Source organism: Bubalus kerabau, chromosome 4, assembly GCF_029407905.1.
Source record: "Bubalus kerabau isolate K-KA32 ecotype Philippines breed swamp buffalo chromosome 4, PCC_UOA_SB_1v2, whole genome shotgun sequence".
Taxonomy (NCBI): Eukaryota; Metazoa; Chordata; class Mammalia; order Artiodactyla; family Bovidae; genus Bubalus; species Bubalus kerabau.
The window spans coordinates 154752965-154778928 of NC_073627.1; the positions used below are offsets into that span (position 1 = coordinate 154752965).

Below are 25964 nucleotides of genomic sequence, written 5' to 3' on the forward strand. Positions count from 1 at the left end.
CAGACCCTAAGGTGGCCCCGGCTGGCTCTCTTCCACCTGGACAGAACATCTGGTCCAGAGGAAACAACTCAGGTTCCTTTTGTCCTGATGACTTCCCAGATGTAACCACTTCCCCACAGCTCATGAGTCAGCACTCTGAGTCTGTCTCTGACTCTGGATTCCATGGGCTGAAGTCAGACTCCCCATCACAAGAAATCATCTGGTTAGAGGGAAGGGAAAGCCCATACAGAGACAGGTATAACCTTGTTTTATACTGACAGTGTGGTTAATGCAGGAACATTGGGCTATATAAATAAATCATGCTATATTTATAGCTTTCTTAGCTAGAAGGTTTCCCTGGTGGCTCAGACGGTAAAGCATCTGCCTGCAGTGTGGGAGACCCGGGTTTGATCCCTGGGTTGGGAAGATCCCCTGGAGAAGGAAATGGCAACATACTCCAGTACTCTTGTCTGGAAAATTCCATGGACTGAGAGGCTCCTCAGAGCCTGGTAGCAGAGTCTGGTAGGCTACATTCTATGGGGTCGCAAAGAGTCAGACACGACTGAGCAACTTCACTTAGCCCTTAATATACATAGGAAGTTGCATACTATGCATACTTAATTAGAGAAGGAAATGGCAACCCACTCCAGTGTTCTTGCCTGGAGAATCCCAGGGACATAGGAGCCTGGTGGGCTGCTGTCTATGGGGTCGCACAGAGTCAGACATGACTGAAGCGATTTAGCAGCAGCAGCAGCAGCAGCATGCATACTTAAAGTGTAAGTTTTTTTAAATTAGTTTTTTATTGGAATGTAATTGATTTACAGTATTGTGTTCATTTATGTTGTACAGTAGAGAGTTGGTTATACATAAATATATATCCAATATTTTTTATTCTATTCCCATATAGGTTATTACTGAGTACTGAACAGAGTTTCATGTGCTATAGAGTAGGTTCTTATTAGTTATCTATTCTATATATAGTAGCTTGTATATGTCAATCCCAATCTCCCAATTAATCTCTCTCCTTACCTTTCACCTTGATAACCACAGGTTTGTGTTCTACATCTATGAATCAACCTTTGTTTTGTAAATAAGTTCATTGGTACCGTTTCTTTAGCTTCCCCATATAAGTGATATCATATGACATTTGTCTTTTTCTGTCTTACTTCACTCAATAGGACAATCTCCAAGTCTATCCATATTGCTGCAAATGGCATTATTCCATCCTTTTTATGACTGAGTAATATTCCATTGTATATATGTACCACATCTTCTTTATTCATTCCTCCATGGACATTAAGGTTGCTACCATGTATTGGCTATTGTAAATAGTGCTGAAATGAACATTGGGGTGCATGTATCCTTTCAAATTATAGATTTCTTCAACACAGTAGGAAGGTTCTCTTTTCTCCACACCCTCTCCAGCATTTATTGCTAGTAGATTTTTTGACCATTTTGGCCAGTGTGAGGTGATACCTCATTGTAGTTTTAATTTTCATTTCTCTAATAATTAATGAGGTTGAACATCTTTTCATGTGTCTCTTGGCCATCTGTATGTCTTCTTTGGAGAAATGTCTTTTAGAATACACTGTGGGTTAAGATTTAGCCTTTGGAGTGATATGCCTGAATTAGATGATCATGCCTCATTTTTTTATCCTGGATCTAGCAATTTATTTCATTTTCTCAGCCTGAATTCCCTCCTTTGTAAAACTGGAAAAATAATGTATGCTTCATGAAGATTAAATAAGACAGACATGCAAAGTATTATAGTGTTTTATGCCTTCATTTAAAGCAGGCAATAACAGTAATAATCTTTGATTAAATTTTCACACATTGTCAATTAGAAAGAGCTTTTAAAATCTTTCCCTGAAAATTGTCATTTCAAATGCTGTGATATGTCATCCCATCATATTTCATGTGAAATCTCATTGTCAGTTTTATCACTTTAAGAATTAATTGAGTGTTTTGTGATGAGTTGCCCAATCTATCCATCAAACTCTTTTAATTTGCATTTAAACTTTTCTTTTTGATTGTGAAGAGTTTGAGTAGAAACTGACTTTATGGGAAATGATGCAGTTTCTGAATATTAAAAGATCAAATTAGCAAAATACAGTTCAATCTGATTAATTTTCCAACCATCATAGCCAAAAAAATGACTCTGCAATAGCAGTGTGACTCATCATCAATTCACAAAACATAAGGAAGCAATCAAGACTTATTCAATTAAAATAGCAGCAATATTTGCCTCACTAGGAGACCCTGGAAAAGGTCAATTTTCATTCAAATCCCAAAGAAAGGCAATGTCAAAGAATGCTAAAACCACCGCACAGTTGCACTCATCTCACACTCTAGCAAAGTAATGCTCAAAATTCTTCAAGCCAGACTTCAACAGTACGTGAACCATGAACTTCTAGATGTTCAAGCCGGATTTAGAAAAGGCAGAGGAACCAGAGATCAAATTACCAACATCCGTTGGATCATTGAAAAAGCAAGAGAGTTCCAGAAAAACATCTACTTCTGCTTTATTGACTATGCCAAAGTCTTTGACTATGTGGATCACAATAAACTGTGGAAAATTCTGAAAGAGATCCAGACCACCTGACATGCCTCTTGAGAAATCCGTATGCAGCTCAGGAAGCAACAGTTAAAACTGGATATGGAACAACAGACTGGTTCCAAATAGGAAAAGGAGTATGTCAAGGCTGTATATTGTCACCCTGCTTATTTAACGTACATGCAGAGTACATCATGAGAAATGCTAAGCTGGATGGAGCACAGGCTGGAATCAAGATTGCAGGGAAAAATATCAATAACCTCAGATACGCAGATGACACTATCCTTATGGCAGAAAGCAAAGAAACTAAAGAGTGTCTTGATGAAAGTGAAAGAGGAGAGTGGAAAAGTTGGCTTAAAACGCAGCATTCAAAAAGTGAAGATCATGGCATCTGGTCCCATCACTTCATGGCAAATAGATGGGGAAACAGTGGAAACAGTGGAAACAATGAAAGACTTCATTTCTGGGGGCTCCAAAATCACTGCAGATGGTGACTGCAGCTATGAAATTAAAGATGCTTGCTCCTTGGAAGGAAAGCTATGACAAACCTAGACAGCATATTAAAAAGCAGAGACATTACTTTGCCAACAAAGGTCCTTCTAGTCAAAGCTACGGTTTTTTCAGTAGTCGTATGGATGTGAGAGTTGGACTATAAAGAAAGCTGAGTGCTGAAGAATTGATGCTTTTGAACTGTGGTGTTGGAGAAGACTCTTGAGAGTCCCTTGACTGCAAGGAGATCCAACCAGTCAATCCTAAAGGAAATCAGTCCTGAATATTCATTGGAAGGACTGATGCTGAAGCTGAAATTCCAATACTTTGGCCACCTGAAGCGAAGAACTGATTCACTGGAAAAGACCTTGATGCTGGGCAAGACTAAAGGCAGGAGAAGGGGATGACAGATGATGAGATGTTTGGATGACATCACCTACTTGATGAACATGAGTTTGAGCAAGCTCTGGGAGTTGGTGATGGACAAAGAAGCCTGGCATGCTGAAGTCCATCATGGTGTCACAAAAAGTCAAACACAGCTGAGCAACTGAAATGAACTGAACTGAACTGATATTTGCCTCCAGTGGTTTTGAGTCCATCCAAGAGAACATGCTAGATTCAAAAAATGTGAAATCACCTTGTAGTATGGCTGTAGCATCTTCAAAAAGATAAAAGAGGTTACTGGTGTGGATCTCTGTATGTCACTGCTAGGGCAGTTTCAGTTGCAAAAGATCTGTAAGGTCAAATTATAAATCATTTGTTCATTAGTTATTTTTTTGTTTACCTGTTTGTCCATTTAGTCAGTCAAATCAGTCAACACCAGCATGATGTAGTGGAAAAGGTTTGACTCTGAAGTAGACAAACCTGATTCTTAAATCTAGCTCTACCATATATTAGCTGTGAAACCATAATAAGGCATCATTTCCATTCTCGACCTCAGTTTCCTTTTTTGCAATTTGCAGAACCAATTACCTCTGATGTTGCTAAGAGGATTGCATAATATTAATGGTTCCCATCTGAGGCAATATCACCTCTTATGCAAAATCTGAAAATTCGCTGGACATTTAGAGAATACGGATTGAAATTCTAGATGGTCTGCAATGCCTAGAACCCTTAAAAATCTGGAGTATACGTTTCTGTAGCTTAGAAAGCCATGCTTGTCCCAAATTACTCTTGAATGTTCCAGTGAAAATGATGGAGCTTTGAAACCTGAGTCTAGACCCTAGCACTATTTTGTGTATAATAAAGACAATATTTTGTCACAGTTGTGATATGCATTGAACTTTCAAATGAACCTGCCATATAAACCAAGGGAAGATTGCACATTGTTTATTTGGTACTTTACTAAGAATTCATCATTATTTTGGAAATGTGTTGCCATCAAGAATTTTATCCTGGTTCAGTTCAGTTCAGTCACTCAGTCGTGTCTGACTCTTTGTGACCCTGTGAATCACAGCACGCCAGGCCTCCCTGTCCATCACCATCTCCCGGAGTTCACTCAAACTCATGTCCATCGAGTCGGTGATGCCATCTAGCTATCTCATCCTCTGCTGTCCCCTTCTCCTCCTGCCCCCAATCCCTCCCAACATCGGAGTCTTTTCCAATGAGTCAACTCTTCGCATGAGGTGGCCAAAGTACTGGAGTTTCAGCTTTAGCATCATTCCTTCCAAAGGAATGCCAGGGCTGATCTCCTTCAGAATGGACTGGTTGGATCTCCTTGCAGTCCAAGCGACTCTCAAGAGTCTTCTCCAACACCACAGTTCAAAAGCATCAATGCTTCATCGCTCAGCTTTCTTCACAGTCCAACTCTCACATCCATACATGACCACAGGAAAAACCATAGCCTTGACTAGACGGACCTTTGTTGGCAAAGTAATGTCTCTGATTTTGAATATGCTATCTAGGTTGGTCATAACTTTCCTTCCAAGGAGTAAGCGTCTTTTAATTTCATGGCTGCAGTCACCATCTGCAGTGATTTTGGAGCCCAGAAAAATAAAGTCTGACACTTTATTTCCCATGAAGTGATGGGACTTAAATCATCAATAAAACACACTTTATCAGCCTTCATTTTTAGCTATCAAATTTACAGTTGTGTGTGTATGTGTATATATATATATATATATATATATATAGTTATGTGTGTGTGTGTGTGTGTGTGTGTGTGTGTGTGTGTGTATGCTGCTACTGCTGCTAAGTCGCTTCAGTCATGTCTGGCTCTGTGCGACCGCATAGATGGCAGCCCACCAGGCTCCCTGTCCCTGGGATTCTCCAGGCAAGAACACTGGAGTGGGTTGCCATTTCCTTCTCCAATGCATGAAAGTGAAAAGTGAAAGTGAAGTCACTCAGTCGTGTCTGACTCTTCATGACCCCCATGGACTGCAGCCTACCAGGCTCCTCCACCCATGGGATTTTCCAGGCAAGAGTACTGGAGTGGGGTGCCATTGCCTTCCCCAATATATGTATGTGTATATATATATGCATATAAACACACACACATATATCTCTCTACATATATATGTAGAGAAAGAGAGAAAGGCAACTTTAGCCATTATTTTAAAAATATTAAAATGCCAAATACTGTTCAGTAAAGTATTTTATATTGATTTTATCCTAATATTTACTCTACCAAAACAGAGTAGAACCAAAATTAGATAAACATTTCCCCAAGAAATACACTAGGGTTGTCAGAGATATACAACATTTTCAAGGTGTAAAAAAATGATTTGAAAAAGGTCATAATAAAACTGAAATATTGCATTTGACCAGAAAAAAAAAGATTTCATTGGTTCTTAGATAAAACCACAAATTAATCTAAAATATGGCAAATTGCACAATATTAGACACAATTATTTTATTAGTATTATATTAATATTTTACTATCAGTATAATATTAGTATGCAAAAGTGGAAAGAAATTAAAAAATGTAATTTTCAACCAAGCATTTATCATGTTTCAGAAGAAAGGTAAAGTGGGGAAAGAGGTAAAATACAACTTTAAAATGTGCTTTAGTGACATAAATGTTCATTATAAATGAACAATTTTTACATGATAATGAAGATTTGCTGTTGCATATGTTATGTTTGTAAGAAAGGACAAGTTTTAAATGAAATATTATTTTCAAAGTTGCTGTGAATGGATATAAAGAAAATTTCAATACTCAAAAGCCTTAAAATGTATACAAATAGTTCATTTCTCCATGCCATTGCTTCTGCTGCAGATGGAGCAACAGCCGTGGTGAATCAGGTGGAGACCATGGCAGGACTTTTAAATGCTGCACCAGGTGTCCTTAGCACTTACTTGCCTTCTGCTCAACGATGCTTCAGGGCCAAGGGTTGTAGTGAAAAGTCACCGAATGGACAACATTGCCATTGCCCCGAAGGCATGAAGACTGCTCCCGTGTACCTCAGCTAGTTTCAAGGTCTGTACATTACCACTGAAGATGTGTTTGGATATCTCCTTCTACACGACAAAGGAAGTAACTATCCCCAGGAAGTGGTTGTTGCTGTTGTTCTAAGATTGTTGTTTTTAAGATCCTATTCACTTTTGGATGTTACTGAATAACTTTTAAGTTGAATTATTAAAAAGGTGTACACTGAAATTGTATTATTGAGAAAGTATGCAGCATATGTTTTAGACTTAGTTTAAAATGTTCAATGGTTTTTTTTCCCTAAACTATAAGGAAATGAAATCAATTTTATTAAAGTGAAGGAGAATATCAAGGTATTTATCTCACTCACTAAGAATGACATATGGATACACTTAAAGGTTCTAATTTGGAAACATTTTCTCATAAATAAAAACCATTTAATATGTATAAATAATTGATTTAAAGATCTTTATCAGACTAATTTACTAATCTACTAAAAATGGCTAAAGACTATGTTAAACATTTGCAGGAAGTTAAATAAGTTAAAAATAATGCCTTTGAGAACAAAATATCTTTTAATGGATATAGTTAGAAAAGATTTTGTGTTTAAGATTTCCCCACACACTCATTTGGAAAGAAACTACTTATTTAGACCAATTTCCAATTCTGTATTTAACTAAAGATAGTTTTAGCACAGTGGGGTGGTTACTTAAAAAAGCTGTGGAACCAATTGTAATGTCTAAGGAAAGGATGTTAAAGACTCCTTTTAACAGTTGGAGAACCAAATATCATTAAGTTACCGAAAACACAGGAAACATGGGGATCTTGGTGTATTTCATCAATGCAGCTTGCTTTAGAGATATTTTGAATTATGTATATATTTACATATAATAAATATACACACACTATTGTGCAGTATGATGATCGGTAACCCATATTAAGAAAAATGTGCACTAGGGAGCTGCCTCCCAGGTCTACCACATTATTTATGTTGTGCTGTTCACTTACACTTTCTTCTCTTACTTTGTGTCACCAGCTGAGGGATATGGTCCCCAATATATGGTCCATCATGGTGTGAGTTGGAAAGAGGTTTCCTGGAATAAACTATGATAACACAGGGTCTTATTTCATGTCTGCATCTGTAAACAAGACTAGGCTCATATGTATGAATTTCATGCCTCATTACTTTTTTCCCCATTTCATCAGTCTGTAATTTGCCTTGGATTATTCCCCCATTTCAATTAAAGGTATTTCCTCTTTCTTTTATTGTATAATTACAACTTGTAGTTATTTCTTCTAACATTAGATTTTATTTTAATCTCAGTTTTTCCCCTTGCATTTTCCCTATCCCATGCCTCTTGCTAGACTGGGCTCTGAGTATCTTTCTTCTCTTACTTACAAATTTATTCATTATAAAAAATTTGAATTATTGGTCTGTTTTATTATGTTCTTCAGGATAGCTGTATCCAAACCTTTGCTTCTTGAATGTATGCTGTATAATTACAACTTAGTTTCCTTTTATATCTCTGTCATATCTAATTTCTGATAGGTCACATCATTTGACATTTTGTTGGTTAAACACTGTTAGATTTTGGCAAAGTTATACAGTTCAATGATATACCATTATGGCATTATATTGTTATTTTTGTGGGTGCAGCCTCAAGACCACCCTCAGTTTCAATAATTCACCAGCAAGACACACAGAACTTGCTGAAAGCTCTTATACTCATTGTTGGAGTTTATTATAGCAAAAGAACATGAATAATATTCGCTCATGAAAGAGACATGGGATGCAGGGTCCAGGAGGATTCTAGCTCTGTAGCTCCCAGTCATCCTCTCCTGCTGGAGTCATAGACAGCCGCAGCTCCCCCCTTTACCACAGGATAGGAGGTGAAGTTTCATTTCAGGAATACAATGGGAGCATCACAACATACTCATTATAAAAAAAGAGCTTTGATCTGATGGAACTGAGAACCACGAAGCAGGGATGTAGCTTGCCAAGTACTGGTAGAGAAGTTCTGCTGCATGGCCATCTCTTTCATGATTGTCGTTAAATCATGCAAGTCCTCATTCTGAAGGTGACTGTATTTCTCCCACTTACATTGCAGCCTCTCTCAAAGTGAAGAAAGTAAGATAAGATGATATTAGCTTCATGTTGCTAGGGAGCTCACACCATGAAAGCATCACACTTGTCAGAGGCTCAAAACAGTCTGATGAAATGTTGGATATGCACTGTATATTATGTATGTATTCAATAAGCTCACAGCTTCATTTTTTCCTAAACCTGAAGAAATAAAAATCAAAACATTCATTTAAATCTCTGTGTCAAAGCTTTCCTTTTGTGGAGTCATGAGCAAATGTCTTCTGTGTAGATGGTCTAAGTTTCAGGGTGACAGCAGGAACAAACTTAAGAATATTAATTATAATCTCTTAGAATAGTTACAATAAATTGGATTCTATGAACTCTACCCCTCAAGCCTAGTGAATCTGTAGCAACTTGTTTCTGCTTATCAAGAAACCATGAAATTACCCTAAATATATTCAATCCAGCAAGAGTTTAGTTTTTATTTCATCCTAAGGGATAACAAAAATATAGTGTTTTAGGCAGCAAAAATCTAGCAACAAGATGGTCATCCAGGGATGCACATGGTAGATAATGTTGGTAACACTTCTCTTGGCTGATGACATTTGTATGAGAATCGTCCATCACACATCAACCCCATGCTGATCTTTCCTCCCCAGTCCTGATTTAAATGCACATGTCTAATTTGCATTAAATCCCAGTCTGGAACCCAAACAGTGAGGAAACATCATATTTACTTACTGATATCTTGCCTTCCACATTAAAAATATTGTTATTTAATAGATTCAGTGCTATACATTTCAAAGAAAAAATTGAAATGTATGCTAAGTCACTCCAGTCATGTCCAATTCTTTGTGACCCTATGGACAGTAGCGCCTACCAAGCTTCTCTGTCCATGGGACTCTCCAGGCAAGAATACTGGAGTGGGTTGCCTTGCCCTCATCCAGGGGATCTTCTTGACCCAGGGATTGAATCCAAGTCTCTTACAGTCTCCTGCATTGGCAGACAGGTTCTTTACCACTAGCATCACCTGGGAAGCCCCAAAATTGGAATAGTAGGTATCTAACTTTCCCCAGGCAATACTTTACCCATGTATGTTAATTATATTGTGCCTGTCTTCACACACACTGTCCCCCTATCTGGGGAGCACTTTCTCTTCCCCACCTGCCAACTTTGTTGACTCACTGTTTTAGATCCAGACTGTCCAATGGGGCTCATCCAGGCCGCACCTGAGCTGTCACCCATGACGACGTCCTGAGAGCTGTGGTCGAGCACACGGCTTTATAACAAGACTCCTTACAGGCACTATAGCATCTGACTTATGTGCTTGTCTCCTCTTAGATACTGTGGATTCTTTGAAAGCAGAGGTGAGGGCTTTTCATCTCTGGAGCCAAAGCACAAGCATGGGGAGGACACAGGGTAAATCCTCAGTTAATGTTCAATGAATGGAAAAAAAAAAAAGTTTTCCTTGAAAAACTTGCAGCCTCCATATAATGGTATGAAGATGAGGGCCTTCTGGCCCCTGAGGGACAGGGCTTAGATACCCAGCACTAGCCAGGCAGGACACTGTACAAGCACTGGGAAATGATGCCCTGACCCTTCAGGATACACCCTGGATGCAGAGCCCTCTGATCAGGATCCTGGCCTCTCCATCAGGGAGTGCCCTCACCATGATGTCCCACTGCCAAGCAGAGAGCTAATGGGAAGAGACAATTATCAAAATTCAGCTGAAGGCCTGAATATAACAATAAAGATATTGTTATATTTCTTGTGAAATAAATTATGGCATACCTTGAAATAGAATATGCAGTTATTTTTTAAAAATTGGGGCAAATCTATGAATACAAGATAAAGATCAGTGGTTTCCAGGGTTTAGGAGGGAGGAAGGGATAAACAGGGGTAACAGAGAGGATGTTTTAGAAGAAACAATTCTGTGTGATCCTGTAATGGTGGAAACAGGTCATTATGCGTGCATGCGTAGTCACTTCAGTCATGTCCAATTCTTTGCAACCCTTTTGGTCTATAGCCCACCAGGCTCCTCTGTCCAAGAATTCTCCAGGCAAGAACACTTGAGTGGTTGCCATGCCCTTCTCCAGGGGATCTTCCTAACCCAGGGATCAAACCCACATTTCTTATGTCTTCTGCATTGGCAGGCAGATTCTTTACGACTAGCACCAACTGGGAAGCCCACATGTCATTATACATTTGTTCAAATTCATAGAACATACAACACCAAGGGTGAACCCTGAGGTAAACTATGGACTTTGGATGATTATAATGAATCCGTGTAGCTTCATTGATTATAAAATATTTACCACTTTGGTGAGATATTTAGATGATGGGAGAGGCTGTGTGTGTGTGTAGAGGCAGGGAGCATATTGGAAATTTCTGTACCTTCTGCTCACTTTTACTGTGAACTTAAAATTGCTCTAAAATAGTCAGGATTTTTTATTGGTTAGTTTTTTTTTTTTTTTTTTAAGGATAAAGTGGATTTGTTACTGAACTCAGGATTGGCTGCTTGCATCTCAAACCGAATACTTGAGAGAGAACCATTGGTTGGAAAGGAACCTTTGCTTTATTCAATTGCCAACAACTCAGAGAGAAGATGGACTCATGTCCAAGAATCAACACCAAAGATTCTGCTGGACCATGAAAGCTTTTTGAAGGGAGAAAGAGAAGTTAATCATTTGAGGAGGGGTTCAGAGTTTGTTATCCTTACTGTGTGTAGGCTGATTGGTGGTGAGGTAATATGGTGGTGTTCCAGGACTCTTTTTCTTAGCCTGAATTTATCATCCTCCACCTGGATGGGAGCCTTCATTCCTAAAACAGAACTCAAAAGTATCACTATATATACTCCTTGCGGGGAGACCGGGACCCTGCTTTATCCCTGCACTTTTGTTCCTTGACTTCTCCTCTTTTGTTTTGCGTTCCCTCCCTTCCCATAGCCTAAGAAAAGAATCATCATGTTAAGCAAAGCAGAAAAAGGCGTTGGAAAATGAGCAGAAGCCTCAGGGTCCAGGAATATGTCTAGTGTAACAGTTAGAGTTTAAAGTGTAAGTGGGCTCTAGGGCTGAGGGACTGATTACAGATCCAGTTACTGACATGAAAAGATGCATGTGCTGTGTTTTAATAATGCCAAAGCATCATTATCTGTATAAATTTTTGGGGGGTCCTTTCTTCATGGATTCAATTGTTTCCTAGTAAAAATTTAGTAATATGTTTTCAAGTGTGAAAGAATTTCAATTTAAAATATAACTGGAGGATATAAAATAGAGAATCTCATAAATGTGCCCCCAGGAAAACTCAAGGATTGAGAAACTTTTTCCCAGTAATCCCTAATACACAGAAAACTGATAGTGTTGGAATTTTCTTGGATAATGGGGGACTGATCAGAGGTAATCATATTCAACCTTGGGCTGTTTTGCCAAACGCAGGTGAGTTGGTCTCACAAAGTGGACTGAATTGAACTTTGTGACTGGACTGATTTTGTCTGTTTGGAAAAATTTCAGAGTTGGTTTCCATTTCTTTTAGATTTGAACCAACTTTAATTGAACTCTCCCCCCTTTCCCTTCCCTGCCCATGAGTACAACCTGCTCCAAACCCTCATCTGTAGCTTGCTACAGTTTTCTTGTCCTGAATTAATCTGCTATTCTCAAATACTAGTTTCTTCTGAGCTTGTCTCAGTTTACCTCTCTATTTAGGCCAACAAGCTATTTTAATTTAGAAAAAATAAATCTGGCTTTTAAAAACATTGAGTTGATATAATTGTATAAATTAAATAGGTGATGACACAGATGCTGGCAAACGACAATATTTCATTTTGGAAAGTAAGAACTTTAAGTGGGAAGTCAAAGCAGGTATGTAAAAATCTTATAATCTTAACTTTAAATTAGGTGTATCAGGAACATTAGTGTTCATTTTATCACTGTAACAGTTTTGTATGTATTTCCGGTTTTAATCCACTTGAAAGTTCCAGGAGCAGTGAAAATCCAGTAGCATGGAGCATACCTACTACCCAAAGTGTGATCACCAAATATCCATTACCAAGGAATCCAACAAAGGCTCTTAAGAAAAAGGCAGTTTGCAGCACAATGTTAAAAAATGTGGAAGATAAGTCTGGGACTACACATTATATTAGAAAGAAATGAAAGCTCACTGGGGTCAGGGGAAAAGGACCCAGGACTTTATCCAAAAACTAATAATAACAGGAAAAGGTCAAGTGCTTACCTTGCTTCTCTGATATGAAAGGTTCAGTTCAGTTCAGTCACTCAGTTGTGTCCACCTTTTTGTGACCCCATGCATAGCAGCACGCCAGGCCTCCCTGTCTATCACCAACTCCCAGAGTTCACCCAAACTCATGTGTATCGAGTTGGTGATGCCATCCAGCCATCTCATCCTCTGTCGTCCCCTTCTCCTCCTGCCCCCAATCCCTCCCAGCATCAGGGTCTTTTCCAATGAGTCAACTCTTCGCATGAGGTGACCAAAGTATTGGAGTTTCAGCTTCAGCATCAGTCCTTCCAATGAACACTCAGAACTGATCTCCTTTAGGATGGACTGGTTGGATCTCCTTGCAGTCCAAGGGACTCTCAAGAGTTTTCTCCAACACCACAGTTCAAAAGCCTCAATTCTTCGGTGCTCAGCTTTCTTCACAGTCCAACTCTCACATCCATACATGACCACTGGGAAAACCATAGCCTTGACTAGACAAAGGTAGTTCAAGGTAAACAAATAACTATTTAATTATATGCTTTTATAAACATTTGATAAACTTAAATTTGAATTATCATTATGAATTCATTTTTTTTCACGCATCTATTTACTGAAATACATGAAAAGAAAGGCAAGCCAGTAGTATGCCTGTTTTTCAACAAAAGGAATAAGATTTCTTGGAGAAATTGGCAGGAAATATGCAAATGTATACAATTCTCTATTCACGGCTCGGTCAAGAAATGTGAACCTAGGATATCATATTCTGCCAGAAAGCAAGGAAGTGTTCAAAGACAAATAGGATCATGATAAGATAATGTACTAACTCGATCAGATTCTTACTGCTAAAAATGTTACACCTTAATCAATAAGAAGAAAGTGATGACTGTGGACTGAAAACTGATCATGTGTAAAATCTATGATTACTTTTGCTTTCATTTTGAATATTTAAAGAGTTTGGAAAATTGTCATTTCCATCATCACAATGGGAAAAACCTAGACAAACTGAAAGTCAGCAGCTTTCTTAGGATACATTAGAGAACTAAGGTCACAGGTCAAACTACTACCCTGAATTTGAAGATAGATCCAGAAAGACAGAGCAACTGAGATCTACTTATCGACAGCAGACACACTCTAACCATCAACTGCTAGCACTTAACATGGTAATTTTGACAAATTTCTGAAGGTTTAATGTGAACTAGAGTGAGAGAGAGAAAAACCCAGGGCTACAATCTTAGGGGGTGCTCTGCATTCATGGGATTTTACTCTAGGAACCCCTATGAAAGATCCCAGTGTGGCCCTGGCCCAGGGAGAAGAGTAACTATTGAGAATGTCTCAGAACCTTCTTCATAAATAAGGCCTACTTTCCAATGGAAAGAATTTCACCAGAGTCACCTTTATCTTAGCTAGAGAAAGGGAATTCCTCCCACACCAGTCACCCTTCAATATTCCTGTCTCACCCAAGAGGGGAAAATATAGTCAACAGGGGAGAGAGATAAAGGATATAGATTGACAATGCCATACCCAGAAAGAAGAGGATGGAGAGAAGGGGGAAATTGTACCACAGGAGGAGGGACATAAATGCTTATGAAGGCCATAGCCCTGAGACACAGACCCACAAAAAGACTGAGACTTGATCAGAACAGCATAAAATGCTCCCCAAAACCCACACTTCACCACCACATGGACCAGGCTCCAGGATAACAACAGGACATTGTGGCTGAATTGCAAGATTCACGCTCTATCTAAGCAGGAAAACTTAGAAACCAAAGTCCAGAAAAGAGAAGTCCCTGACAACTGCAACGTCAAACAGTAAGCCCAGTTACTTATCAGCCAGGTGAACAAAGATTCTCACAGTAAGACTTATTTATCTCTGTTAACATTACCTGAAATAACATGTCTTGATTTCGACAAAAAAATTATAAGATATACAAAGACAAGAAGCAACACCACTTTGTGAAGAAATAAGCCAATCATTAGAAACAAAACTCAGGTATAACACAGATGTTGAGATTATGTCAGGGAATTTAAAATAACTTCTGATTCATATCTTAATGGCTGTAACTAAAACATACAACAGATAAGAACTGATAGCATATGTAAACAGAGAGATGGGAACTAAGAAAGAACTGAAAGGAAATGCTAGAAGTAAATGATATGGTAATGAAAACAAAGTGTGTCTTTGATTGGTTAATCATGCCCACTCTGATGGGGCATGCCAAAGAGTCATAGGAGCAAAACAAAAGATCTCCCAATGGCCAAGCCTGGAACAATTTAAGCAATAAAATAAAGTAATGTTGGATTATAGCCCAAAGTTTAAAACAGGTGTTTCAACCCATACTGCTTAAATATATGTTAAGGATTGAATACATAAATAAATGGAGAAAAGATAAAAATCTGTGGAACAGAATAAATACAAATAATTTACATAGATAATGTTCCACTCCTCAAGTTCAGCCTGTGTGTAATAACTTTCTTCTTCTACTTTTCAGTGGAGAATCCTGAGAAACTCTACCTCAGCCAGGTGATCAAAGTCAACGTGCACAGTATCAGTCATGCTGAGGGCATGTACTCTTGCTACGAGGTGATTAAAATGACACTGCCTCTGTAGTCTTCCTTCCAAAAATACGTAACTTTGGTCTAATCATGAGAAGAGTATGAGATAAAATCCAATTGAGGAGTATTTTATAAAACACCTAACTAGTACTCCTCAGAACTGTAAAGGTCATGAAAAGCAGAGAAAATCTGAGAAATTATCACAGTCAAGAGTGGCTAGGCACACCCAGGGTTCATTCAGTCCGTGGAAAGGCCTTAAAAGCAAAACTGTAGCCTCTCTCAACCCTGAGCTCTCCAGTCTAAATTAGATCAAAAGATTCCTAGTTCCAATCTGAGAATAGTATAATTTTATCCCACACCTGATGTTAACTAAATTTTTCTGAGCAAAAGCGAATTAAAATACAAAAAGCAAAATTAGTGTTTCCTGAGGAAATTCTGCTCCAAGACTGAAGCATCAACTTCTGTCTGAGATTCCAGCCTGCTGGTCTGTCCTACAGATTTTGGACTTGCCAGCCCTACAATGACGTGAACCAATTTCTTGAAATAAATCTCTATAAATAGGGAGATAGGTAGATGATCCTATAGATGTAGATGATATAGATAAAGATGTAAATACAGATCCTACCAACTCTGTTTTTTGAAGATACACTATCTTCACAACTTTTCTATCTCAATCTAGTCTAAATAAAAAGCATAATTTAAAAAAACTATTATTTCAAAATGATATTTAAAAAGATTGTATTGGTAACTATTGGTAATTGCTAAGACTGACTGTTCTAAAACTTTAAAAACAATTGGAAAGAATTAAATATATTTTTCTGTTTTCCAACAATTACATAATAAAAGATTCTTTCTATATAAATTATTTCCAACTAATAAATGAAGAGGAAATAATGGAATGAGAAAACCATCATTTTGTAAACTCCAAAGGATTAAAATCACCCAAAGATTTGTTGGTGTGAAATTGTTTTTTGGACGGATCACACTGACACAACCTGAATGTTCCAGAGAATGTTAGCACCACTAGGAGAAGGGAAGGACAGAGGATGAGATGGTTGGATGGTATCACCAACGCCATGGACTTGAGTTTGAGTAGGCTCCGGGAGTTGGTGATGGACAGGGAAGCCTGGTGTGCTACAGTCCATGGGGTTGCAAAGAGTCGGACACAACTGAGTGACTGAACTGAATTGAGTTAAATTTCTCATAAAAATAGGAAATTTGCAATAGCATGTATGATGTCTTATTGAAAAAAATTTACTTAAATTTTAACTGCACCTCACTACCAGTGTATAGGATACACACTGAGAAAGAGAAATATGTTAAATGATGCCACAAATGATTCATTGTGGTATGCTGTGCTTAGTTGCTCAGTCATGCCTGACTCTTTGTGACTCCATGGACTGCAACCCACCAGGCTCCTTTGTTCATGGGGATTCTCCAGGCAAGAATACTGGAATGGGTAGTTATGTACTCCTCCAGGGGATCTTCTGAACCCAGGGATTGAACCCAGGTCTCCTGCATTGTAGGTGGATTCTTTACCATCTGAGCCACCAGGGAAGCTCAAGAATACTGGAGTGGGTAGCCTATCCCTTCCCCAGGGGATCTTCCCAACCCAGAAATCAAACCAGGGTCTCCCTCATTGCCAGCAAATTCTTTATCAGCTGAGCTACCAAGGAAGACCAAAAGACTCATTAATCAGATGCAAAATGTGAGAATTCTACAGAATAAATAATGGATTCTTTCCTAACCCCTCAGAAACAGCCAATGGGAAAATCAGAGAAGACATAAGAGCCAAATACAATTTATGGATATTGTTTGAATTCTGATTCAAACAATCTCACAGTGAAAAAATGGTTTTGAGATAATCAGGCCAATCTGAGTATGAAATATTGGTGTGAAATAGTGCTTCATTTTAATTTTAGATGTGTTAATGACATGATGAATGTGTAAAAAGAAAGTGTATGTTAGCAGTGCATGATAATGTATTTAGAGGTGAAATGGCATAATGCCTGGCATTTTGCCCTGAAAAAGAATCCCCAAAACCATAAATGAAAGTGGGGAGATTAGTGAAACAAAACTGTTTATAAGCTGGCAATTGCTGAAGATGAATATTGAGTAAAAGGGATTTATTTTACCATAATATCAGCTTTTGGTATGTTTGAAATTGTCTATATTAAGAAATCGTTAAAAATGTTTCTAAAAATATGTTTAATTTTGATAATGCTACATTTTCTGAAAAATGAAAAAAAGTAAAATTAAATTAATATTGTGACAGCTTACTTTTCTGAAATGACAACTTTTTCCCAAAAATGTTTGGACTATGAAAATGCAGTGATCATCCTCTAAAGTTACAGAGCTCTAAAATAAATAATATAAACACAAAAGGGGAGCAATGGCTGAAAATAACAAAGGAAAGAAGAAAAGCAGAAGAATGAAGGAGAGGAAAGTAACAACATTATTGACTGATAAATTTTTATCTTTAAAAAATATTGCTTCAGCAGTAAGCATTATACCTATTTTGTGTGTGTGTGTGTGGTAGAGGTGGGGTACCAGGACTGATGATTACCAGCTGCCTAAGTACAAAAAAATATGCTTCCAAAATTTCTTGATATCGATTCCTCAGGAAGAACAAATTGCCCTATGTGCGGCACTCATAACAGAAAACCCCTTTCTTAATATCTATTTTTTAAATCTTCAAAACCCATTATTTTGCCTAAAAGCATCCTAGCAAGAGATTCTTGCAAAGCTATAATTTGATTATCTTCTTATTAAATATTTATAATGCAAGACAAGCAAGTGGCTTAATGATGAAGCAGAGCAGGACCCTGAGGGGCCCTTCCAGGTACAAAAGCTCCTTCTTGTCTCCTCTTTCTTGTTTTTAGATAAAAACTTTGGTCTCCAAGGCCTTCTCTGTGTTCCAGAGAGCAAACACATGCAGTTATTAATTAGAGGAGTGAGAAATGAAAAGACAAAGGAGAAGCAGTTAAACAAGAAAAGTAATGATGATAGTTCAGTCAGAGTCCTAAATTCAATAAAGACATAAAAATGATCCACATCAAAAAATCTAAAACAAAGAAAAACTGCAACAAAAAACCCCAGAGTCCTAGTTCCCCCTGAAGCAATATACGTAACAATTTGACACAGATCTTTGAGTTGTTCTGCAGTAACTAAGAACCACCCCCTTCCTAATTTACTCAAACTGGTAGATGATGGTGACAACATGCTGAGCAGAAGCATGTGACCTCCAGACTGCAACCAGAAGTTTGATGATCAAGATTCTTGAAACATCACTCTTTTACCTCACCATCAACCAATCAGAAGAAAGTCATGCACCATGCAGCCCTCACACCAAATGTTGCCTTTAAAAATCTTTCCTTGAAAACTTTCAGGGAGTTCAGGTTTTTGAGCATAAGCCACCCATACTCTTTGCTTTGTGCCTGTAATAAGCACTGTATTTTTCTTCACCACAACCTGGTTTCAGTAAATTGGTTTTGCTGCAAGGCAAACCCAAGTTCATTTCAGTAATGAAGCTAAGGATAATTACATTGTGTACCCTAACCATCATTGAAGTTGCACAAATACTTTCAAATAATGCATTAGGAGAGTAGTTATCACAAGTTTGTCTCTTACTTGAATGGTGCTGGAATTTAATACAAGGCATAGAAGGAAACAGATTTTTTACTCTTTGAGGGAGAATAAGGACAGTCAAGTCATTATGTAGAAGTCCTGTAACCATTTGTTTTCTGAGAGTCCGTGTATTAGCAAGCATTCTGACAGCACTGAGAACTTCTGACAGTTAAAGTGACAAAGAAACAGAGGGAAAAATTAATGATTCAACAGAAGAGAAAGATGCTAGAAAATTTGTTGCTGATATGAAATAATTAAGTATGTTATATTTGCAAAAGAATTTTGTTTTTTAATTTGTAGTCTCAATTCAAATTTTAGTACTGGAATTTAAATAATTATATTGTCCTTGAAATGCACTGTCAGACCACCTGCCTCTTGAGAAATCTGTATGCAGCTCAGGAAGCAACAGTTAGAACTGAACATGGAACAACAGACTGGTTCAAAATAGGAAAAGGAATATGTCAAGGCTGTATATTGTCATCCCGCTTATTTAACTTATATGCAGAGTACATTATGAGAAACGCTGGGCTGGATGAAGCTCAAGCTGAAATAAAGATTGCCAGGAGAAATATCAATAACCTCAGATATGCATTTGACACCACCCTTAAGGCAGAAAGTAAAGAAGAACTAAAGAGCTTCTTGAAGAAAGTGAAAGAGGAGAGTGAAAAAGTTGGCTCAAAGCTCAACATTCAGAAAACTAAGATCATGGAATCCGGTTCCATCACTTCATGCAAATAGATGGGGAAACACTGGAAATAGTGGCTGACTTTATTTTTGTGGGCTCCAAAATCACTGCAGACGGTGATTGCAGCCATGAAATTAAAAGACACTTACTCCTTGGAAGGAAAGTTATGACCAGCCTAGACTGTTACCCCAACCAGCAATGCTGAAGAAGCTGAAGTTGAACAGTTATATGAAGACCTACAAGACGTTTTAGAACTAACACCCAAAAAAGATGTCCTTTTCATTATAGGGGACTGGAATGCAAAAGTAGGAAGTCAAGAAACACCTGGAGTAATAGGCAAATTTGGCCTTGGAATACGGAATGAAGCAGGAAAAGACTAAGAGAGTTTTGCCAAGAAAATGCACTGGTCATAGCAAACACCCTCTTCCAACAACACAAGACTCTACACATGGACATCACCAGATAGTCAACACCAAAATCAGATTGATTATATTCTTTGCAGCCAAAGATGGAGAAGCTCTATACAGTCAACAAAAACAAGACCAGGAGCTGACTGTGGCTCAGATCATGAACTCCTTATTGCCAAATTCAGACTGAAATTGAAGAAAGTAGGGAAAACCACTAGGCCATTCAGGTATGACCTAAATCAAATCCCTTATGATTATACAGTGGAAGTGAGAAATAGATTTAAGGGCCTAGATGTGATAGAGTGCCTGATGAACTATGGATGGAGGTTTGTGACATTGTACAGGAGACAGGGATCAAGACCATCCCCATGGAAAAGAAATGCAAAAAAAGGAAAGTGGCTGTCTGGGGAGGCCTTACAAATAGCTGTGAAAAGAAGAGAAGCGAAAAGCAAAGGAGAAAAGGAAAGATATAAGCATCTGAATGCAGAGCTCCAAAGAGTAGCAAGGAGAGATAAGAAAGCCTTCCTCAGTGATCAATGCAAAGAAATAGAGGAAAACAACAGAATGGGAAAGACTAGAGATCTCTTCAAGAAAATTAGAGATACCAAGGGAACATTTCATGCAAAGATGGGCTCTATAAAGGACAGAAATGGTATGGACCTAACAGAAGCAGAAGATATTAAGAAGAGGTGGCAAGAATACACAGAACAACTGTACAAAAAAGATCTTCATGACCAAGATAGTCACCATGGTGTGATCACTGACCTAGAGCCAGACATCCTGGAATGTGAAGTCAAGTGGGCCTTAGAAAGCATCACTACGAACAAAGCTAGTGGAAGTGATGGAATTCCAGTTGAGCTCTTTCAAATCCTGAAAGATGATGCTGTGAAAGTGCTGCACTCAATATGCCAGCAAATTTGGAAAACTCAGCAGTGGCCACAGGACTGGAAAAAGGTCAGTTTTCATTCCAATCCCAAAGAAAGGCAATGCCAAACAATGCTCAAACTACCGCACAATTGCACTCATCTCACACACTAGTAAAGTAATGCTCAAAACTCTCCAAGCCAGGCCTCAGTAATACGTGAATGGTGAACTTCCAGATGTTCAAGCTGGTTTTAGAAAAGGCAGAGGAACCAGAGACCATATTGCCAACCAGAGACCAGATTGCTGGATCATCAAAAAAGCAAAAGAGTTCCAGAAAAACAGCTATTTCTGCTTTATTGACTATGCCAAAGCCTTTGACTGTGTGGATCACAATAAACTCTGGAAAATTCTGAAAGAGATAGGAATACCAGACCACCTGACCTGCCTCTTGAGAAATTTGAATTCAGGTCAGGAAGCAACAGTTAGAACTGGACATGGAACAACAGACTGGTTCCAAATAGGAAAAGGAGTACTTCAAAGCTATATATTGTCACCCTGCTTATTTAACTTTTATGCAGAGTACATCATGAGAAATGCTAGATTGGAAGAAGCACAGGCTGGAATCAAGATTGCCGGGAGAAATATCAATAACCTCAGATATGCAGATGACACCACCCTTATGGCAGAAAGTGAAGAGGAACTCAAAAGCCTCTTGATGAAGGTGAAAGAGGAGAGTGAAAAAGTTGACTTAAAACTCAACATTCAGAAAATGAAGATCATGGCATCTTGTCCCATCACTTCATGGGAAATAGATGGGGAAACAGTGGAAACAGTGTCAGACTTTATCTTTATGGGCTCCCAAATCACTGCAGATGGTGACTGCAGCCATGAAATTAAAAGATGTTTACTCCTTGGAAGAAAAGTTATGACTAACCTAGATGGCATATTGAAAAGCAGAGACATTACTTTGCCAATAAAAGTCTGTCTAGTCAAGGCTATGGTTTTTCCAGTGGTCATGTATGGATGTGAGAGTTGGACTGTGAAGAAAGCTGAGCATCAAAGAATTGATGCTTTTGAACTGTGGTGTTGGAGAAGACTCTTGAGAGTCCCTTGGACTGCAAGGAGATCCAACCAGTCCATTCTGAAGGAGATCAGCCCTGGGATTTCTTTGGAAGGAATGATGCTAAAGCTGAAACTCCAGTACTTTGGCCACCTCATGCAAAGAGTTGACTCATTAGAAAAGACTCTGATGCTGGGAGGGATTGGGGGCAGGAGGAGAAGGCGACGACAGAGGATGAGATGGCTATATGGCATCACTGACTCGATGGACATGAGTCTGAGTGAACTCCGGGAGTTGGTGATGGACAGGGAGGCCTGGCGTGCTGTGATTCATGGGGTCGCAAATAGTCGGACACGACTGAGCAACTAAAGTGTACTGAACTGAAAACTGTATATTAAAAAGCAGAATCATTACTTTGTCAACAAAGGTCTGTCTAGTAAAGGCTATGGTTTTTCCAGTAGTCATGTATGGATGTGAGTTGGACTATCAAGAAAGCTGAGTGCCAAAAAAATTGATGCTTTTGAACTGTGGTGTTGGAGAAGACTCTTGAGAGTCCCTTGGATTGCAAGGAGATCCAACCAGTCCATCCTAAAGGAGATCAGTCCTGGGTGTTCATTGGAAGGACTGATGTTGAAGCTGAAACTCCAAGACTCTGACCACCTAATGAGAAGAGCTGACTCATTTGAAAAAACCCTGAAGCAGGGAAAGATTTAGGGCAGGAGAAGAAGAGTATGACAGAGGATGAGATGGCTAGATGGCATCACCAACTCAATGGACATGAGTTTGGGTAAACTCGGGAGTTGGTGATGGGTAGGGAGGCCTGGCTTGCTGCTGTTCGTGGGGTTGCAAAGAGTTGGACACGAATGAGCGACTGAACTGAACTGAACTGAACTGAAATGCTCTGATTTATTGCAATTTTCTTTGTTGTCTTTTTTCCCCCCTTGGACATAACTTTAAAATTATACTTCACCCCTTTTGTGATTTATTAACTTTCTACCAAAGGATTACCTCCTTGGCCGAATTTTGGTCAAGCTTCTCTGAATTCTTTTAGCTATTCATTGTCCTTGGCCTGCCAAGCCTGGTTTTAGCAAAGAATCCTGCTGTCAGTTTCTTGAGAATCCCCCAACCCTCCATAGCCAATCAACCTCCTCTTCTCCTTCATCTTTGATTAGTAACTAAGTTCCTCTTTGCAATTGTCCCTCCTCTCTTTTATTCTGCCCACTGGTGATAAATCCCCACTTATACCGGTTATATTTGGAGTTAAGGTCAATCTCTCTTCTTTATTGCAATAGTCTCTCCCCCCTTGCCATAATCTTGAATAAAGTCTTCCTTGTCATTTTAAACAAGCATTAGAATAATATCTCTTATTATTCTATACCCAATCTTAACCTTATTATTTTTCTGGTGGCACTTGGAGAAACTTGAGGAAACAAATAAATATACTTTTGAATTTTCAAATACTTTTAAGTTGAAATAAGGATAATAGCACATTTTTTTCTTGTATTATAACTTTTACAATTATCAGGAAAAGTTATGAAGGATTAAAATAGGAAAAAAGAAAAAAAAAAACTCAGTAAATACTCTGTCAAGGTCATCTATTTCAGCTGTCTCTGCCTTTCATGGTCTTTGAACTGTTTTACAGCTCTGTAAGTTATAGAAATCTGACAATAATATAAATGATTCTTGTTTATAGAAACACAAATGAATTAGGCCCAGTGTGTTGCAATTGATTATTGACCTGTAAACAGATCTGTTTTACATCAATTTGCAACTTGATTTCAGAATTATTTTATTCCCTATATATATGTGTATATTGAATTCTCTTTTGAACTTGTTATGACGTATTACAGATTCTCTCATTAATTATGAGTTATTTTTGACATATGTTCCATATGGTAGTTACAAATTTCCTTTAAAAACTTATCCTTTAACACAACATTGGAATTTATAATAGTTGTTAACCTTTTGAATCATATTTCCCACAGCTTAGTCATTTTTCAACATAGAAGTGTTTAATGCCTTATACCAGACATTTTTCCTGGCTTCTGGTTTGAGCTTTTGCTTGGCTAAATTCTGCTTTTATCTGGTTCTTTTTCAGAAAATGCTTATGGGTGTCATAAGTTTCTTTATGTTTGAGAAGGTCTGACTGCTTTCTTCACCCTTGAATGACAAAGTCACCAGGAAGAACATCATGGACTCGAATTGCTCTAGTCAGTTTGTTTCTTACTCTTTATTTATAATTATTTACATCCTTTTCCTATAGCAATAATTCAGTACTAAGCTATTATCATTTTTTGCTGGGTTTATTTTCTCTTTTTATTTAGTAGTATATTGATTTTATTTGTAATTTTCTGTCTATAATCTCTCCCTTTACCTATTTTTATTTTAATGCCCCTCATTTAAAATCCATTAAAATAAACCCATTATTAATATGTTTTTCTGTGTACAGTAAAATATTAGTGTTTCATATTTCCCAGGATTAAGATTTTTTTCCTAATTAGACGCTTCATCTTTCTTTTGCCTGCCAACTTCTTTTTTCCTGACTTCCTTTCCTTCTTCTCTCCTTTCTTGTGATACACTCCCATACCCTCTGTTCCCCTCCTTTTTTGTATTTTTAACTGGAGGATAATCACTTTACAATATTGTGTTGGTTTCTGCCACACATCAACATGAATCAGCCATAGGTGTATATATGTTCCCTCCTTCTTGAACTTCCCTCCCACCCCATCTTACCCCTCTAGGTTGTCACAGAGTACTGGATTTGAAGTCCCTGCATCATACAGCAAATTTACACTGGTTATTTTTACATATGGTAATGTATATGTTTCAATATTATTCTTTCAGTTCATCCCTCTCTCTCCTTCCCGCACTGTGTTGACAAGTCTGTTCTCTATGTCTGCATCTTAATTGCTGCCCTGCAAATAGGTTCATCAGTACCATCTATCTAGATTCCAATATATGAGTTAATATATGGTATCTGTTTTTCTCTTTCTGACTTATTTCACTCTGTATAATAAGGTCAAATTTCTTCCAACTCATTAGAACTGACTCAAATATATTCCTTTTTATGGATGAGTAATACCCCATTGTTTTACCCCATTTTATGTATCAATTGCTTCATAATTGCTGCATAAACATCATGCTGTTAGAAGTGGATAAGTCTGTCCAGAACTTTACTTGTTCTGATATGGTAAATTCTCCTTGATTTTCCTTTCAAGATTCATGGGCATGCTTCACCTCTTCTATGAAACAATATGGCTATTTGTTCAGGGCCTGAGGTAGTATATTCAAAAGCAGAGACATTGCTTTGCCAACAAAGTTTCGTCTAGTCAAGGCTATGGTTTTTCCTGTGGTCATGTATCAATGTGAGAGTTGGACTGTGAAGAAGGCTGAATGCCAAAGAATTGATGATTTTGAACTGTGGTGTTGGAGAAGACCCTTCAGAGTCCCTTGGACTGCAAGGAGATCCAACCAGTTCATTCTGAAAGAGATCAGCCCTGGGATTTCTTTGGAAGGAATGATGCTAAAGCTGAAACTCCAGTACTTTGGCCACCTCATGCAAAGAGCTGACTCATTGGAAAAGACTCTGATGCTGGGAGGGATTGGGGGCAGGAGGAGAAGGGAATGACAGAGGATTGGATGGCATCACTGACTCGATAGACGTGAGTCTGGGTGAACTCCGGGAGTTGGTGATGGACAGGGAGGCCTGGCGTACTGCGATTCATGGTGTCGCAAAGAGTTGGACACGATTGAGCGACTGAACTGAACTGAACTGATGTTTCAGGGGTATGAAGGTACAGGGCTCAGAAAGGACTACATATAGTGATGGCTGGCAGTCCTAGACTCTGCCCTCTTTTTTGTAATTATCTTGAATACCTTAAATTAAGGGGAACACATCCTATTCTATGATGTCCTGAAGTTTATTATTTGACATTTGACTTGACCGTGTACCATTTCTGGGTTGTGCCCTACTTTAGGGGTTGGAGCTCTCTCCCTGTAGCCTCCATCCAACTGAAAGGGACTGGTCCCTGCCTTCATCTGGCTCTCTCACTCTCATGGTGATAGCCCTTTCTGCAAACAGAAATGG

At 38.4% G+C, this 25964-nt stretch overlaps 1 non-coding gene across 1 annotated transcript; it reads right to left on the minus strand.

Moving 5' to 3' along the window:
• Nucleotides 1-17776: 17776 nt before the first annotated feature.
• LOC129651948 (U11 spliceosomal RNA) lies at nt 17777-17906 on the minus strand. The gene has a single exon (XR_008714438.1). It is a non-coding gene; the product is annotated as a U11 spliceosomal RNA (small nuclear RNA).
• Nucleotides 17907-25964: the final 8058 nt, after the last annotated feature.